Genomic DNA, 19,613 nt, shown 5'->3' with positions numbered 1-19,613 from the left:
TGGGGTCCCAGCCTGTGCTGCAGGTGCAACCTTCCTCCTCTTGGACTGTGGCGCAGACCCTGGCTGGCTAATGCTGCCCTGACCAGTATGGCCCGTGGTTCGGTGGATTGAGCCAAGGGAGTGGCAGGTGGAGGGATGACCAAAGGCCTGACTTGTGTCAGTGGCAGCTGGGTGCCCACTAATGGACCCTGCGCAGCAACATCAGCTGTGGCAGGGTCATTGACTGCAACGGTCCTGGTTGGCAGACTCACAACCGGGGTGCTGTTGGGTGCATCTGCCCCTGCTCTTGCCAACACCCGGCTGTTCGGGGCAGCAGATGACATGACTGCCCCAGGGACACGTGTCTTGGTCTGAGCAGCCCGGCCTGCCCCTATGGTTTCCCCCCTGGCCTGTTGGAGATCTACCAAGGGCTCTTCAAGTGCCAACGCAGCCTGCGCTGGCAGACCCCGAGACTGGGTGGCGGTGTCCACAGCTGCACCTGCAGCTACCACTACCCTTGGGCCCGTGGCAGTCGATGGAACGGACTGCCGGGTCACACGGGCGTCAGTGCCAGATGCAGGAGCTGCATCCCCCGGAACCACAGGGGGTGGTGGCATGACTGCACCAACACATGGCACAACATTGTGCTCAAGTGGCGCACCCCTGCCTCTTCCCCCTCTGTGGCCGCCCTGGACACCCTGGAGTCCCCCTACTCCCTGGTCACCACGGCCACGCCCCCGACCACGGCCGCCACGAGGAGGATGCCCAGCTGAGGCACCCCTCACCTTTGGTGGGCTCCCAACCATGGCACAGATGTAGTAGTGCCGGCACAGATGGAGTGGTGCCAATGGGAGGTGTACACCACAATTGACCTGGGCAATTGGGGTGAAGGGGGTGGGAAGCAAGATGTTAACAGCCCCCCTGCACCTGCAAGGCTGTATGTGACCCCGGTGATGTGGTGATGGGTCACGCAATGCTCTGGCACCCCAAAACTGCAGTAAAACCGTGCACGCAACCCTGCAGCCTACGTGCGTGGATTCAACCTCCCGCAGTACGCGGTGGCACCCAGTAACACGAATAATGCGTACGCGTGGGACACGCAGGCTACTATGACATCGAAAATGGGTGCGATACACAGGGGCACCCGCAGTGGGATAAAGAGCGTGTGCGACTCACCGTCTGACTAGCGCGATGCAGAAAAACACGCGTAGCCAATACCCCCGCCAAAAGAAGAGATACGTCCTTGATAGCTGTGAAGTTGTGATGGCGCGCGAAACAACAGGAAGCAGCAACACACGTCGGTCTCCACGAAAGGCACGTACAGTGAACTGCTGGGCCCGCTCACCTTTAACCCGTGCTGAGGGAAACGCATGCGCGAGTCACGTCACTTACGCGCATGGGCCCTTTCCTCGTATTACACGCGGACGTGCAGTTTTTCACGCGCACTGAAATGCCCATGCACGCCTGTGCGCATCACGTCGCAGGGGCGCTTGCACTTGAGGGGCCTTCTGTCCAATTAAATTGCGTATGCGTGCAGACGCGCTTACGCGCTAAGGGCCTTTCCTCGAATTACACGCTGACGTGCTGAATTTTCACGTGCCAAATCACTCTGTATCAAGCTGGCCACGCGTAAGCACATGGAAGACCACGCTCCTGCCCAGAAGGCTGAACTACTGCCCCCCAGAGCCCCGAGCACGCTCCCACCTGCCATCTGCTGCTGCCTGACTGCCTGCTGCCCACGTGCCATGCCATTTGCTGCCTGCACATCAGCCAGGGGTGCTGTTGCTGTGACCACCCCTGCTGGAACCGAAGATTCCCGACTGGGATTCCATCACTCCACAGCCCAGCCCCAGGACCCAGTTGCCCACCCACTCCTGCCTCTGGGGTTGTCATGTCGGGCACTGCAACATCTGGCACCACTGACAACCCCCGGCCGGAGAGGCAGAGGGGCACCAGCTTCAGTGCCAGGGAAGTTGTTGTCCTGGTGGAGCAAGTCCTGGGGCAATATGATGCCCTCTTCAGAAGTTCCCGCGCCGACAAGGAAGGACGGACTCGGATCTGGACTGACATCGTGACTGCCATCAACGCGGAGGGGGTGGCAGTCCGCGACTTCCAACATGTCAAGAAGTGCTGGGAGGACTTCAGGTCCAGGACCCTGAACAAGGCCCGGCGCCTCTTGAAGGCAGCGGATGCCAAGCGGCGCCGGGGTCACTTGTCGGAAGATCAGATGAGGGTCCTGGAACACATATCCCCAGCACTCCACGTCCAGGTCCTTGAGAGGCAGACCCGTCTGGAGTCGAGCGGTAAGTGTACATGCATCCTGATTGTGAGCTGTGCGTGTGGTGATGTTTCAGTAGTGTGCAGGTTGCACATCTGTTTGTATGGGGTCGAGTATAGGTGGGGGTGTACAGGGCCGTGGGGCTAACACATGCGAGGGCTGTAATGTGTGAGACATGGATGGTGCTTGTGTGTGTAGGCTTGCATGCCAAATGCAGTTGTGTGGGCACACATGTTTGGATGAATGTGTATGTAAGTAGACATGTCCATGATGTCACGCATGTATGTTGTTTTCAGCTGCATGTATCAGCACTGTGTACATGTGCATTTGTGCACATGTACATCAGAGGGGCAGGCATCGACCGGAGGGCAGGAGGACCCAGGACAGAGATTGTCTTCCGTGTGGCAGCGGTTGGGCCACGCCATAGATGCGGAGCGGCAGCGGGCGGAAGAGGCACGGCTCACAATGGTCAGGGCGGAGAACTCCATGTGGAGGGCCCTGAGGCGGGCCGAGTGCCTCGAGGCAATCCGCAGGGGGTTGGAGGTGGACACGTCGACGGCCCTGCGGACCCTCGGGGCCATGGAGGAGGACCGCCTCTGGGACATTGAGCAGGAGTTCGATGATGCCCTGGCCCGGGACATCCAAAAGTGAGCCGTCAGACTAGCCCGCTGCCCTTGTACATAGTTATGTAATTAGTGTTAGGTTTCCTTTTTTTTTTTTATTTATTTTGGACCTTTTGGACATTGGCCACATTTTTGTATATAGTTTATTTTATTAGTTAGTGTTGTTAGATAGGTTTCATTTCTTTTGTTGGGATAATGGACCCTGGCTTGTTCGTCTGTACATAGTTCACTGTTGGATTTTCTTTTTCTTTCACAATTTACCCATGGAGCAATGGCTTTCAATTATTATTTCCCATTTGATTTTCTTTTGTGGACAGTGACTTTGGACACCATTACTTTGGATTATGATTTTTGGTTTTGCTTTTTTTCACGGACATGCTTCTTTTCATTTTTGTACATTCCCATTTCTGTTTCTTTATTTTTGAATCTATTTATGTTTCCTTTAATACATATTTTTTTATCGAACTTCAATGTGTAGTATCATCTCATTGGTTTCATGCATATCATGATATGGGTTTTGAGATTCACTGACACCCATTGGGTGTATGTGAGGGACATGTGTTTGTTTCAAAACTTGCAATTGGTGTTCTGTCATGTAATTGCCATTTCTGAGTGGGTGGATGCAATACTCGGGTGGGTGTTTTGCATTTGGAGGCTGACCACAGGCACCAGGGATCTAGATTGTGATGACATGTTGGCTGGGGAACATGAGTTGGGGCCTGCTGGCAGGTGCCCCACAGTGCTGGGGGGTGGTGGTGGTGGGGACATGAGTTGGACATGGGTGGGGGCCTGGTGGAGGGTGCCCGTGCACTGCCGGGGGGTGGGGGTGGTGGGGAACATGAGTTGGACATGGGTGGGGGCCTGCTGGCAGGTGCCCCACAGTGCTAGGGGGTGGGGGTGGTGGGGACATGAGTTGGACATGGGTGGGGGCCTGGTGGAGGGTGCCCCTGCACTGCTGGGGGGTGGGGGTGGTGGGGAACATGAGTTGGACATGGGTGGGGGCCTGGTGGAGGCTGCCCCTGCACTGCTGGGGGGTGGGGGTGGTGGGAGACATGGGTGGGGGCCTGGTGGAGGCTGCCCCTGCACTGCTGGGGGGTGGTGGGGAACATGAGTTGGACATGGGTGGGGGCCTGCTGGCAGGTGCCCCACAGTGCTGGGGGGTGGGGGTGGTGGGGACATGAGTTGGACATGGGTGGGGGCCTGGTGGAGGCTGCCCCTGCACTCCTGGGGCGTGGGGGTGGTGGGAGACATGGGTGGGGGCCTGGTGGAGGGTGCCCCTGGTGGCTGGGGGTCCAGGGGGACATGCGTTGGTGGGCAGTAGTGCAAGTTGACATGTGGGTTGGCTGGGGGGCATGGCCATGGTGGATGGGGTGCCTGCAGGACATGTGCTGGGTAGGCCCCTGTGGTGTGAGCCACCTGCAGGGGCCATGGATGGTATAGAGGGAACACCTGGGAGGACCCACACGTGCAATTCACATGTGGTGCTCTCCGCGCACCCCTGTAATACACGTACGCTGATGGAATCGCGTGTGATACTTTCCGCGCACCCCTGATATGCACGTACCCTGCTGATTTCGCGTGTGAAACTTCCCACGCACCCCAAGATACACATAGCCAGGAGATTTGCATGTGTAACTTCCTGCGCACCGCTGATATACATGTACCCTGCTGACTTTGCGTGTGAAACTTCCCACGCACCCCAAGATACACGTAGCCAGGAGATTCGCGTGTGTAACTTCCCGCGCACCCCGAAATACACGTAGCCAGAAGATTTGAGTGTGGAACTTCACGCGCACCCCGAAATACATGTAGCCAGGACATTCGCGTGTGGAACTTCCCGCGCACCCCTGGAATACACGTACCCTGCTGATATCGCGTGTGAAACTTCCCGCGCACCCCGAAATACACATAGCCTGGCCATTCGCGTGTGGAACTTCCCGCGCACCCCTGAAATACACGTACCCTGCTGATATCGCGTGTGAAACTTCCCGCGCACCCCGAAATACACGTACCCTGCTGAAATCGTGTGTGGAACTTCCCGCGCACCCCTGATATACATGTACCCTGCTGACTTCGCGTGCACCCCAAGATACACGTAACCAGGAGATTTGCGTGTGTAACTTCCCGCGCACCCCGAAATACACGTAGCAAGAAGATTTGTGTGTGGAACTTCCCGCGCACCCCGAAATACACGTAGCCAGGACATTTGCTTGTGGAATTTCCTGCGCACCCCTGGAATACACATACCCTGCTCATATCGCGTGTGAAACATCCCGCGCACCCCAAAATACACGTAGCCTGGACATTCCCGTGTGAAACTTCCCACGCACCCCTGGAATACACGTACCCTGCTGATATCACGTGTGAAACTTCCCGCGCACCCCGAAATACACGTACCCTGCTGAAATCGCGTGTGGAACTTCCCGCGCACCCCTGGAATACACATACCCTGCTCATATCGCGTGTGAAACATCCTGCGCACCCCAAAATACACATAGCCTGGACATTCGCGTGTGGAACTTCCCGCGCACCCCTGGAATACACGTACCCTGCTGATATCGCGTGTGAAACTTCCCGCGCACCCCGAAATACACGTACCCTGCTGAAATCGCGTGTGGAACTTCCCGCGCACCCTTGAAATACACGTACCCTGATGGAATCGCGTATGAAACTTCCAGCGCACCCCTGAAATGCACGTACCCAGCTGAAATGACGTGAGGTACTTCCCGCGCACCCCAGTGATACACGTAGCCCACTTGCCGTGCTGGTACAGGGTTAGCGCAGCCCTTTGCGCTGGATTGGGGATTTTGATGGCTTTTCCCTGCGCGAGAGGCGTTCTTGGGGGCGTAACTGGCGCTGCTGCAGGGTCGCTGCGCCACTGTGCGCCACGGATGGTTTTGGTAGCTGGAATCCATGAATACTCTGTGCGAGGAAATGGGTTTTGGCGCACGCGGCTGGCGCAGGGATTCGCACGCGCACACTGTGCGCCAGCCGCGTGCGCCACTTGTGCGCTGAATTCTATGAATTACCCCCATTATGTCTCAGCTAATCTGTGAATTTGATAGTGAAAAAACACCACTATGGATCACTGAACAAGCAACTAAAATCTATAAGGTGATATCGAATGAGAAAGAAGAGACAGCTAAGAGTAGAGAATCTAAGCCAAAGTCTGAAGAATCCACACTGGCAGTTTTAGCTGTAAAATCCGCAAAGATGCCACTAGAAACAGCCCAAACTCAGGCAATGAATGACCCAACCCACAATCAAAGGGGTGTGGCTCCACAGAGAACATCGCCCCAAACTCTTATGTTCCAATCCATAGATCCCAGTGACAGAAGTTAATACAATAATACTCAGTACTTGGTAGTGCTCCAAAGGTGGGATTTCGCCACAGTTAACTAGGGCTAAATAACACCCAAAATCAGATGTACAACAATCCATACCAGACATTAGGGGCCCAGAGTAGATTTGACCCTAACACAATGGTGTATAGCCAGCCAGAAATACCATGGTATGTGGACAGATTCACTGAAAATGGAAATCAGCTCAGGGAACAATTTCCAACACATGAAAGGCAAAATGTGAATTATGCACCTTGCCAATATAGTCAGTCCCCAACATAGGTTGACCGTGTAAAAAGGATGGTCCCCCCACCATGCCCCCTTCCTGTGTCATAGGAATTCAGGGGAAACACAAAAATCAATTTCCTGAAAGGTATCAGAACAGGCCTAATCAGAGTGAATTCAAACATTAGCAGCCTAGACCACTAAGGGATGAGTTCAGGGACATGAGCAGGTTCCAATGTTTTGGAGGCCCAGGTTAAAGTGTTGTCTGAGCAAATAGGGAAACTGTATGCAGTGCACAAACCACAACCAAATGAAATAGAAGAAGGTCATAGGAGTGATCTTGCGCACAGCGACAACAAGTGTCTAGATAGTCATTCTTGCTGTGATGAAAACACAGATGTCCAGGAATTACCTTTAATTTTCATGTTACTTAATGCTTACCAATTTAAAACTAAGAAAACAAACAAATGAAAGTGAGACAGGGAACAATAACGCACACAAAAGGGAGTGTGGTTTAACTTAGATTTGAACAAACCATTATTGAGAGTAAAAATGAGGAGCAAGAAATAAGAAATGAACAGCAACAACCTAAAGAGCAACGTGATAGATGGCAATTTAAAAAGATTATGCAACATGAAAATGAAATGCTGTCAAACAAATGATGGTTTGTGACAAAATGAATCACTGCAGGGCTGATGGTACACTGAATGTCTCAGCAGTGATACATGAAAAGTCAGAATCAACTGACAGTCTATCCTTACTTGATAACCAAAACACTGTTCATACCTCCACAGAAATAAAAATTCCCCATAAAACAGGTGCATGTCAGTCACTTAAAGAGTATTTTATGCCACAGATATTCCAAGATACAGGAATGACAGGTACCGTGCAAAATACTGGTAAGTGCCACATACCAAGTGATGACATTCTGTCACCTGACACTTGTAAAAATACAAGGTCAATAGGTTCCAGAATGGAGGTCAGTGGAAAGGACCCAGACAATGGGGAAAGGTACATTGAAGGGATGGGATTTAAACACTAGTGGTCCCAAGTCAGAGGGGCACTCAGTGGCTACACTTCAAATGGGTTCTGAGTCCAGGAGGATAGACAAAGAAATTCAAAGAGAGATGGGGTAAAATTTAATTTCACATGGTACTTTTCCTAGGAAAAAGCCAGGCCGGCCTAAGAAAGGTAAGCCCTGAAATTGGTTACAATTCACATTTTCTATGCATACTAGAAGAATTTGAAGACAGGTGTTATGCTCCTATCACTATCAAAGAGAAATATATTGTGTTTTCAATGATTGACAAAGGTGCCCAAGCAATTATAATGTCAAGGGAACTATTGCAAAGCATAAATGAGGGGAGATCCCCACAAAACTTTTTAAAGTTGAGGCAGAGTGAAGGCCCTGTACATAATTGCAATGATGAATAATACCTGTGGAAGGTGCCACCGAGGTTGACATAAAGATAGAGAAGCATGGGATGAGACAGGACGTGTTGGTCACAACCATTAACGGGATGCCATTCCTTATAGGAATGAATTGCCTGAAGAGGTTTTCACCCCTCATTGATGGCATGAATGGGTTGTTGTGGTCCGTAGCCAAAATACCATTGAAACCAAAAAAATAATGACTCAGAGCAACAACGTAAAAGAATGCCACAGCACTGCCAAATCAGAAAATGTGGTGGAAGTAGATCTTCATAATGGCTGTGTGCCTAGAGTCAGTGTCATTCTCATGTTTCAGGATGACATGCAAGGAGAAAATGAGAAACAATCTTTGGAGATTTATTTGGATCCCAAGAATAACTGGCAGACACGGATAGAAGAAAACATATTGCGTTTTTATCTAAATGAGGAAAGTTGAAAACCAAATAGTACCGCATAGTCAGATCAGTAAAAATACATTTCAACAATTGCATAGATACACATGGGAGAAGGACAGCCATGGATCCCTATCCATGTAAATTGGCATCCTGTACTGATTGAAGCCACTTTTATGCTAAAACAGGAAAGAAGTTTCATTAATGAGAAGGTGTTTAGACAAGTACTTGACAGAGAGGAAATACCTCATTTTAAAATTAAAAATCAGCACATTTTTGGGATGGGTGACCCTGAATTGGGGCAAAGAATTGTGGGAAGATGAATGCTAAAGATTACAATCGGCTCTAAAAGCATTCATCACAATGTTTGTATTTTATGTGGGACCAAAAATAAATTTGATTTAGGGAATGACATCATGCACAGATTGTGTATGCTATTAGACTTCAATTTGAAAATAAGGGCAATTGTGCCCAAATGATGCCATATACAATTGAGCTTCAAGTAAATAAGGATGCCACTACTCCTACCTTCATCAGGCAGTTTGCAATAGCATTAACATACAGAAAGGATCAACAGATAGAAGGGTGTGATGTGTTTGTGTGTTTCCATAAATCCATGAAGCAGCGAGGGCTAGAATGTAAATATACACCACTGATAGAAATTGGGGATGGCCCCATACGAATACTGGCGGATAACAAAGGGTAATCAATACATAGAAAGGTAGGACACTGGTTTTTAGTCAACAGCTATTCACTCTTCACAAACTACATATATTTAATACAAATTGTCAATTTTAATATGGTCTTATAAAAATCAAGAACATAATACATATAAAATACATCATCAGACACTCTAAAAAGGTACATATATGTAACAGGGCACAAAACATATAACAATTTCTAAAATATAGAGATATCAATCATATCAATCTATGTACAAACCTATGCTATAATTCTTTATCAAAATAGGGGCTGTGATCCTGATGGATCACTCACAGTTTTTTCTCCTTCAGTCTAATGTTCAATTTAGATTGGGACAATCCCTAGATGGAATATTCAATACTATCATACAATTTAGTATTATTTCTAAATTGAGAACTCAACATGTTTCAGTCCTCCTAATTATTGTAGGGACTTTCTTTAGGAGTGGTCAGGGCAATTGTATTTAGAGTAAGGACAGTTGGTCTGGAATCTTCTAGTTTTGAAGATTTATTCAGTGGAAGAGCATTAGCTGTTGACAAAACCATAAAGAAGAATCAGTAATATCCATTGCATTCTTTGGGCACAGATGAATGTGTCAAGATGCGTTCAGGATCAATAAAGTTACCTGGACTTCCTAGTGTAGGTGCTCTCTTGTTTTTCAGTAGAAAAGTTCCACAACCGTTGGACATGTTTTCCTAATAAAAGGGAAGGTATTCCTCTTTTACCTGTAACACATAAGGATATGCTTACAAGAGATTCTAGAGATCAGTCTTTCATGTTTTGAGTTGAGCTAGACAGATTCATTTAGTCAGGCGTTGGAAGGCTGTAAAAATTCTATATGTAGCATTCCGTTTATGGCGAGTTCGATAGTCCATACAGTTCATAAGCATTTCTACATTATTGTCAATAGCACTCACACTGGTAAGCAAAATTATGGCTTACCTCGTGTGCAGTCTGATATGAAGCCGCGGTCAGATTAACTTGCGGGTTGGCATCTATGCGCAGCTTATCAATTGCGTGGTGTTATGTCATTGCGTGTTGGAATATGCAGGAAGCCGGTAAATATCCCGGCACGGTTGGTCCAAACTGCTGTTGAGAAAAAGTAAACACGCAGTTTGAATGGGGCTTGTATTTTTTACAAAAATCGGCTAGTATTCTTAGTTGACTCTATGAGTGCGGGCTGAGACAGTTGTTATGCTTGTGCCATCTCTAGTACTCTGCTCAGAAAGTTTTAAACCTTCATTTATGATAAGTAAATGATCGTATTATTCCCCATGTAAAAGGAGTAGTTACTGCGCTTCCATGCAAGTTGTGTCTTTATTAAACAGTCTGTTTACCTGTGGGTTCCGCTATATTGCGTAGGGAGTGTTCTTATTATGGCGCCTCATCAAGCATAACAACTGTCTCAGCCCGCACTCATAGAGTCAACTAAGAATACATGGAAAGTACAGAGGTTCGGCCTTTGGAGGATTTCTCAGAATTTTCTAAAATGGTAGAGGAACAGATTCAGCCTGCAGATGCTTGCCCAAATGAAAAACAATATACGTTTCCCCTGGCCTGCCTGGAGTGCCTGGCAGACATAATTAAAAATTTAGAATCTAGAGGCATTATTAGGCCTATTCACAGTACTTCAAATACTTCAATACTAGGTGTGTTAAAGGCCAATGTGTGCAGATTTGAGGGAACAAAATAAAAGGGTATCTGTATCAAGGTGACCTCATATTTATTGATCAAGGCCTTGCACAGCTTCAAGGGTCAAAGGTGTAGATCTCACAGCAGGGTACTGGCGTATGCCACTAGCTGCAGATATACACAATCTATTTGCCTTTTCTTTTTATTGATTACAATATGCATGATACCAAACCCCATTTGGCTATATCAATAGTGGGAATGAGTTTGGGATATTCCTGAGCAAAGAACTCCCTGAAGCAGCTGAGAGAGGAACCATAGTTTATATGAATGATGTGCTAATCAAGAATGATGATTTAAAAAGTCACTTCAATTAAATTAGACATGTGCTTGGTCAATTACAAAAGGCTGGGGCAAAACTATCTTCACACAAAGCACAGTGGTGTAGTAAAAGGGTGGCAGAACATGGGATAAACCTGCAAAAGAAAAAAGTGGAAGCCATTCAGAAACTAAAAGATCCCACCGATTTGAAAGGCTTAAAAAGCTTGTTAGGAATGGCAGGAAATGTATTGAAAATTATGCAGAGATTACGCAGCCTTTGACTAAATTACTGCAGCAGGGAATACCCTGGAAATGGGAAAAGGAACAAAGTGAGGCAGTGGTCAAGTTAAAAAAACTGTTTGATGAAAGCACCATGTTTAGCATATTCAATACAAAAACAAGACTTATTTGTAGAAATAGGATTCACAGATCAATGTATGTCGGAAGTACTATACCAGAAATATGATACAAATAGCAAAACCATTGCATATGCCAGCAAGGCATTGTCACAGGTAGAGACCAAATTTAGTGAATGTGAAAAAGCACTTTTGACCACTGTCTGGGCTTTACAACATTCCCACTCAATTATTTAAGGGAAACGGGTGATTGTTGAAACAATTAATGAGGGAATTTGGCACAGTCAAGAATCACATCATGGACATTGGTACTGCAGGGATTCCCAGTGCAGGTGATATATACACAGAACAAAAAGAGCCCAGTTGCTCAAGGATTAGCAGTCTTACATGACTCTGCAGCAGTCTGTGTATGCCTGAAGACAAAGACATTTGAACAATCCCCACAAGAGACATTCAATGAAGAAACATGCAGGGATCTCCCAAATGTGTATGTAGATGGATGTGCATATCACGTGGGAGGTGATGCTGAAAAGGAACTAATAGCAGGAATAGGAAATGTGTGGGTCAAGTGTAATGGGATTCGAAGTGTAAGCATGAGATTGGGATCCAAAAGCAGTCAAGTTGTAGAATTGGACGATATCTACAAGGCAATACCCACAACGGTAGACAATAAATTCAAAGAAGTAATTTTAGTCACTGATTCTGATTATGCACGAAATTGTTTTGTGGAATATTTACCCGGGTGGAAATTGAGAGAAATGCTCACATATAACAAGAAACTGCTTAAACATGGCAAAATGATTCAAACCATAGACAAACTTTTTTCAGAAAATAACATGATCATCCATTGGAGGATGATACGTGGTCATCTGAAAATACCAGGGGAAGACAAGGAAGGGAATGACAAGGCAGATCAATTAGCCAAAATTGGAGCTGTGATGGGGTAGATGTTTCCTATTGAGCACCTGCTAGATAAAATCTAGGTGGATTCAATAACATGCTCCAAAACTCAGGGAATAGTTGACCAGCATGTGGCACAGTTGTAACGCTCACCTGATTCTCGCAGAGGCGCCGGTCTTGACTGAGCGACTACCGTATCTCCAAAGGTGATGTGTAGCACCCGGTTGGCTCTTGGGCTGGACCTCTGTGCACTGTATGCCTGACGTGTAGAGTAAGATGTCTGCAGATAGAAAATATGGGGTTAATGAACTGGGGTTATTGGGGTGTCCCTATCTCTTTCCTCTTCTCCTCTCCTGTAGACCCCCAAAGGTTAACGCTCTCACCTTAGGTAAGTGAATGCCGAGCTCTCCATCTGCCTCGGGGCAGGGTGCTGTAACCAGTTTCTTCACTGGATAGGTAGCGCAGGCCTCTTGACTTCAGAGGACTGCTGTCCGTCGTTTACTGCACAAACGGTAAGTTTCGAGTCATTCAAATGTCTTTAAAGTCTTTAGTAATGATGTCTCTTGTTTTGCAGGGTTCCGGCGATGGCGGATGACGGGCTGAAGTGAGTTGAAGATGGAGCCCATGTGATGAATAGAAGCGCCTGGAAGCACGTAAGTAAGCGCTTGTTGTCTGCTTCACAATGCGCTCTAATTGTCTTTTTATTTTGCAGGTACGAGTTCGGAGCGGCTGCAGGGTGCCGGAATACCCACTGGATTAGATGTGGAAAGGAGTAATGGCAAGTGAGTATTAAAGTTCCCCAATGTCTTTAAACGCACCTTGTTTTGTCTTTCAGATGCGGGATGCAGCGCCGAAGGCCTCCGGAGCGTGCAAAGAGTTGGTAAGCTTTTGTCTTTCAGATGCCGGAATGCAGTGTGAAGACCTCCGGAGCGCACGAAGAGTAGGTAAGCCTTTGCCTTTCAGATGCCGGAATGCTAACCTGTTCTTTCTTGTCTTTATAGGTGTTGCTGAAGACTGGATTCAGGATGGTAAGCCTTTGCCTTTCAGATGCCGGAATGCTAACCTGTTCTTTCTTGTATTTATAGGTGTTGCTGAAGACTGGATTCAGGATGGTAAGCCTTTTTCCTTAGGCCCAGGACCGGATGCAGAAGACACGATGAGCTTCTGCTGCAGAGGTTGCAGAATAACGCAAAGCAAGATTCATCCACCGGGTGTGGTTTAAATAGCCTCCTGTAGTGCTTTGGTGTCTCCTTCCACAGCCACGCCTAGGTAAGAAAAGAGTTCCTGCTTTCCAGAAGAGTTCCAGTGTTCTGAATCTAGGGAGTGGCTCCAGCCCCACCCAACAGGAAAAGTAGTTCCAAACAGAAGGGGATCAGAGGCTCAACTGGCAGGCAAGTAAGCAGCATGGTCTGCTGCAGGTAAGTCCACCCAAGCATTATGAGCCCGGCGCTTCCAGCGCTGGGACTGGGCATATTTATGAGCCTGGTGCCACTGGCGCCAGGACTGGGTCCAAAAGGTCCCAATTGGGACTGGTTGGCACTCGGAACCTGGGTTATGGATCTGCTTCCAAGGGAGTTGGGAAAACCCTGACCTTTTGGAAGCAGAGATCATGACAGTACCCCCCCTCAAGGCCCCTCCCAAACCGGGCTTCTCCGGGGGTTTTGGCTTGTCAGGAAATGTTCGGTGAAATCTTTTGATTAGGCGAGGAGCGTGGACATATTCAGCAGGTTCCCAGGATCTCTCTTGGGGGCCGTAGCCTTTCCAGTCAATTAGGTAGAATAGTTTAGATTTGGAGATCTTGGAGTCCAGAATGCTTTTAACTTCAAACTCGAGTTCTCCATCAACTAGGATAGGTTTTGGAGATTTGGTTAGTCGGGTTTGAGGTTGCACGGGTTTTAATAGAGAGACGTGGAAGACCGGATGTATCTTCATGTGCGGGGGCAAGTCCAACTTGACCGCTACTGGGTTTACTATGGTAGTGATGGAATAGGGACCAAGGTATCTTGGGTTGAATGTGCGTGGCCCTTTTAGAGATAGATATTTGGTGGATAACCAGACTTGATCCCCTACTTGATAGTGAGGGGCTTCCTTCCGATGTTGATCTGCTCCTTTCTTGTATTGTTCTTTAGCCCTTTGAAGGTGAGAAACAGCTTCCTTAAAGGCTTGGGTGATTGTAGAATGCAGGTAGTCTACTGCTGGTGTTTCAAGATCTTGGAGGGGATCCAACTCCGAGGTTCGAGGGTGACTGCCGTACAAAAGAAAAAACGGGGTTTTCCCAGTTCCCGAATGGACAGAGTTATTGTAGGCATATTCGGCTATCCAAAGGATATCTTTCCAAGTTTTTTCAGTTTGTTGCAGCATGCAGCGTAAATACTGTTCCAGAGTTTGATTGGTCCTCTCGGTTTGTCCGTCGGTCTGAGGGTGGTGACTGGTCGATAGTCTCACATCAATTTGAGTCGACCGACAGCAACTTGGCCAAAAATGAGAAATAAATTGACTACCTCGATCCGAAATTAGAACCGAAGGAAAACCGTGCAGTCGGACGATGTTTTCGAGAAATTCTCGGGCCAGAGTTGCTGCTGTTGGCAAGCCTTTGAGCGGAATGAAATGCGCCATCTTGGAGAATAAGTCCACGATTACTAGAATCGTATTGTATCCGGAGCATGGAGGTAGATCGGTGATGAAGTCCATAGAAAGCGTATGCCAAGGGCGAGGTGGGATGTCAATAGGGCGTAAGAGGCCTGCTGGTCTTTCCTTTTGACTATTGTTTTGGGCGCATACTCCACAGGACATTATAAAGTCTCTGATATCTTTCTTCCAAGACGGCCACCAGAAGTAGCGCTTGATCTTTTCTGAGGTCTTGGCCATACCGGGATGACCTTCCATTAAAGAGTCGTGATAACAAGAGATTACTTTTTTCTGTAAATCTGTGCTGGGTAGGTATAATCGTTCTTGGAAATACAATAAGTTGTCCTTTACTGCAAAGTCCTTTCCCTGCAGATGCCAATTCTGTATGTCTGCTGGAGTTACAAGTTGCCTGGCTTTATCCTTAACTTCCTCTATGGATTCGGTGGCGATTACACCCAGAATTCTTTGTTCGGGAATGATTGGTACAGGTTTGGGGTTGATCAAGTGTTCTTCCACTCCCATCCGAGAAAGGGCATCAGCTTTACCGTTCTTTGTACCAGGTCGATAGGTAATTATGAAGTCAAACTCGGCAAAGAATAATGCCCAACGGAGTTGTCTAGAGGATTGGGCTTTTGCGGTTTTCAAATATTGCAGGTTTCGGTGATCCGTAATCACAGTAACGGTGTGTCGGGCCCACAGCAGGTAATGCCGCCAAGCCTTAAAGGCAGACTTGATAGCCAGAAGTTCCTTGTCAGTAATCGTGTAATTGATTTCAGGAGGCGAGAATTTGCGGGACCAAAATGCCACGGGATGCAACTGATTGGTTACCGGGTCCTTTTGTGATAGAACTGCCCCCATGGCAAGGCTTGAAGCATCAGTTTCCACGATGTAGGGGAGTTCGGGGCGAGGGTGTTTTAAGATTGGTGCAGAGATAAATTTAGTCTTCAAATCCTGGAAAGCTTGTTCCGCCTCGGTAGACCATTCAAAACGTTTGTTTTTCTTTAACAAGGCAGTGATGGGCTGGACTATTCGAGAGAATTCGGGGATAAACCTGCGGTAAAAGTTAGCGAAGCCTAACATGCTTTGCACACCTTTTACGGAGGATGGTGATGGCCATTTGAGAACTGCATCGACCTTCTTCGAATCCATACGCACTCCGCCAGGTGATAATATGAATCCCAAGAATTCAACTTCAGTCACGATGAAAACCCATTTTTCCAACTTAGCGAAATGTTTGTGTTGACGCAATCTTTCGAGGACCATTTTCACGTGTTTCCGATGTTCAGATTCCGATGAAGAATAAACGAGGATGTCGTCAATGTAAACAACAACACATACATCTATGAGCTCTCTGAGGACATCGTTCATAAAATATTGAAAGGCGGCCGGGGCATTGCAAAGTCCGAAGGGCATGACCTGATATTCAAATAGCCCATACTTTGTGCGGAAGGCCGTCTTCCATTCATCGCCCTCTTTTACTCGTACCAAGTGGTAAGCTCCTCTAAGATCCAGCTTTGTATATATGCATGCGTTTCTGACTTGGTCCAGGAGTTCAGGGATCAAAGGTAACGGATATCTATTCTTAACGGTGATCTGGTTCAGGGAGCGATAATCGATACAAGTTCTAAGGTCTCCTTCCTTTTTTGGAACGAAGAACAAAGCTGAAGAGGCAGGGGACTTGGAAGGACGAATAAACCCATTTGCCAGGTATTGATCCAGGTATTGTCGAAGGTGAAGGTTCTCAGGCTCGGTAAGGGCATAAATTCTACTACAAGGAGGAGTAGATCCAGGTATCAGGTCTATCTGGCAGTAATAAGACCTATGAGGAGGTAGAGAGTTAGCCTGATCCTTCTGGAAAACATCTTGGTATTCTAGGTATTCGGGAGGTAACTGGGGAGTCTCTGAAGAAATTGCGGCCAGTGCAACACCAGGTGGAGGGTGACAAGTGGAGACACGTTCTGGAAACTGGACCGTTCTTGCTCGCCAATCGATCAGAGGATTGTGTTTCTCTAACCAAGGTATTCCTAGAATAATCTGAAACTGAGGGGCCTTGATCACATCGAACACAATCTTCTCATGGTGTCCATCTTGACTTACTAGCGTCACCTCTTGAGTGGTATGCGTTACTGGCCCGGAGGCTATCTCCGTACCATCCACCGTAGTAATGACGTCCTTTACAGCCTTGGGACAAAGAGTTAGATTCATCCTCAAAACCATTTCATGATCCACATAATTGCCGATGGCACCGCTGTCGACGTAAGCTTCAATTGCATGTAATCGATCCGGGTTATCAGGGCTAATGAGGACCATAGGTATCACGAAATGCGAGGTCACGGAACTGGTTTTCACGCTCGGCAAGAGGACCTCTATTCTTGTCGGGTGAGGTCGTTTCCCTGCTCAGAGTTTGTAACTTTGGTAACTGCAGCTCCTACTGCCTTCTTGGCAGGTTTCACCGGACAGTCTTGAAGAAAGTGCCCTGAGTTTCCGCGATATAGGCATAATTGCAACTGTTTCCTCCTTTCCCGCTCCCTTTGTGTTAGAGGACCTTTCAGACCCCCTATTTGCATGGGTTTCCCGGAGTCTACTCCTTTGGAAGGAGTTGGCGGTTTGGAAAATACTCGAGCATCAAACTTGGAACGATCAGCCTTCCTGTTCTGCAGCCTGTGATCTATTTGAACGACCAAGTCTATATAATCCGAACAGTCTTGTGGGGGATTCACTACTTGGGCTAAAACGTCTTTGAGCTCTCCACGTAGACCTCTATAAAACAGCGTAATCCTTTTGTCCTCAGGCCATTGAGTTTCCACTATTAGTCTATTGAAAGATGCAATATAAGCCAAAAGGTCTTGATTACCCTGTCGCAACGAAAGAAGCTCATTGTCCAAGGCCTGCCCCTGTGAATGTCTTGCGAACAGTTTTTCCATACTAAGCTGAAAGGCTTGAAAATCATGGAGAACCGGATCATCTTGATTAACTAGAGGGATCGACCAGTCTGCCGCATTGCCACTAAGGTACGAAAGTACAAAAGCTACTTTTGCTTGATCAGTTGGAAAGGCTGCTGGCCAGCATAAGAAGTGCAACCGGCACTGATTGATAAATACTGCAAACCTCTTTGGGTCACCAGAAAATCGTTCGGGCGGAGCCAGAGGTACATTCCCAGGTAGGTTGATCTGCACTGGATTCATAGAGGATGTTGAAGGAAGATTTGCCCCTGATGCGGGTAACGGGGTGTGTCCGGCTTGTGACTGTAGCACTTGTCTAGCAAGATTGTCTGTTCTCTCCTTGGAAATAATTAGTTCCCTTCTTAGAGCATTCGTTTCCTGACGAGCTGCATGCACTTCTGCCCTTAGTTCCCCAAGTAACCGGGCTAGGGGGTCAGTATCCGAGGTTTCCATAGCGCCTGGGCGAGAGTTTTGCGGGTGGCTTTGCGTTCTGTAACGCTCACCTGATTCTCGCAGAGGCGCCGGTCTTGACTGGGCGACTACCGTATCTCCAAAGGTGTTGTGTAGCACCCGGTTGGCTCTTGGGCTGGACCTCTGTGCACTGTATGCCTGACGTGTAGAGTAAGATGTCTGCAGATAGAAAATATGGGGTTAATGAACTGGGGTTATTGGGGTGTCCCAATCTCTTTCCTCTTCTCCTCTCCTGTAGACCCCCAAAGGTTAACGCTCTCACCTTAGGTAAGTGAATGCCGAGCTCTCCATCTGCCTCGGGGCAGGGTGCTGTAACCAGTTTCTTCACTGGATAGGTAGCGCAGGCCTCTTGACTTCAGAGGACTGCTGTCCGTCGTTTACTGCACGAACGGTAAGTTTCGAGTCATTCAAATGTCTTTAAAGTCTTTAGTAATGATGTCTCTTGTTTTGCAGGGTTCCGGCGATGGCGGATGACGTGCTGAAGTGAGTTGAAGATGGAGCCCATGTGATGAATAGAAGCGCCTGGAAGCACGTAAGTAAGCGCTTGTTGCCTGCTTCCCAATGCGCTCTAACTGTCTTTTTATTTTGCAGGTACGAGTTCGGAGCGGCTGCAGGGTGCCGGAATACCCACTGGATTAGATGTGGAAAGGAGTAATGGCACGTGAGTATTAAAGTTCCCCAATGTCTTTAAACGCACCTTGTTTTGTCTTTCAGATGCGGGATGCAGCGCCGAAGGCCTCCGGAGCGTGCAAAGAGTTGGTAAGCTTTTGTCTTTCAGATGCCGGAATGCAGTGTGAAGACCTCCGGAGCGCACGAAGAGTAGGTAAGCCTTTGCCTTTCAGATGCCGGAATGCTAACCTGTTCTTTCTTGTCTTTATAGGTGTTGCTGAAGACTGGATTCAGGATGGTAAGCCTTTGCCTTTCAGATGCCGGAATGCTAACCTGTTCTTTCTTGTCTTTATAGGTGTTGCTGAAGACTGGATTCAGGATGGTAAGCCTTTTTCCTTAGGCCCAGGACCGGATGCAGAAGACACGATGAGCGTTCTGCTGCAGAGGTTGCAGACTAACGCAAAGCAAGATTCATCCACCGGGTGTGGTTTAAATAGCCTCCTGTAGTGCTTCGGTGTCTCCTTCCACAGCCACGCCTAGGTAAGAAAAGAGTTCCTGCTTTCCAGAAGAGTTCCAGTGTTCTGAATCTAGGGAGTGGCTCCAGCCCCACCCAACAGGAAAAGTAGTTCCAAACAGAAGGGGATCAGAGGCTCAACTGGCAGGCAAGTAAGCAGCATGGTCTGCTGCAGGTAAGTCCACCCAAGCATTATGAGCCAGGCGCTTCCAGCGCTGGGACTGGGCATATTTATGAGCCTGGTGCCACTGGCACCAGGACTGGGTCCAAAA

The sequence above is a fragment of the Ambystoma mexicanum genome, chromosome 11 (genome assembly GCF_040938575.1).
Source record: "Ambystoma mexicanum isolate Mex_15411 chromosome 11, UKY_AmexF1_1, whole genome shotgun sequence".
Lineage (NCBI taxonomy): Eukaryota > Metazoa > Chordata > Amphibia > Caudata > Ambystomatidae > Ambystoma > Ambystoma mexicanum.
Note: the sequence above shows the minus strand (reverse complement) of the source record.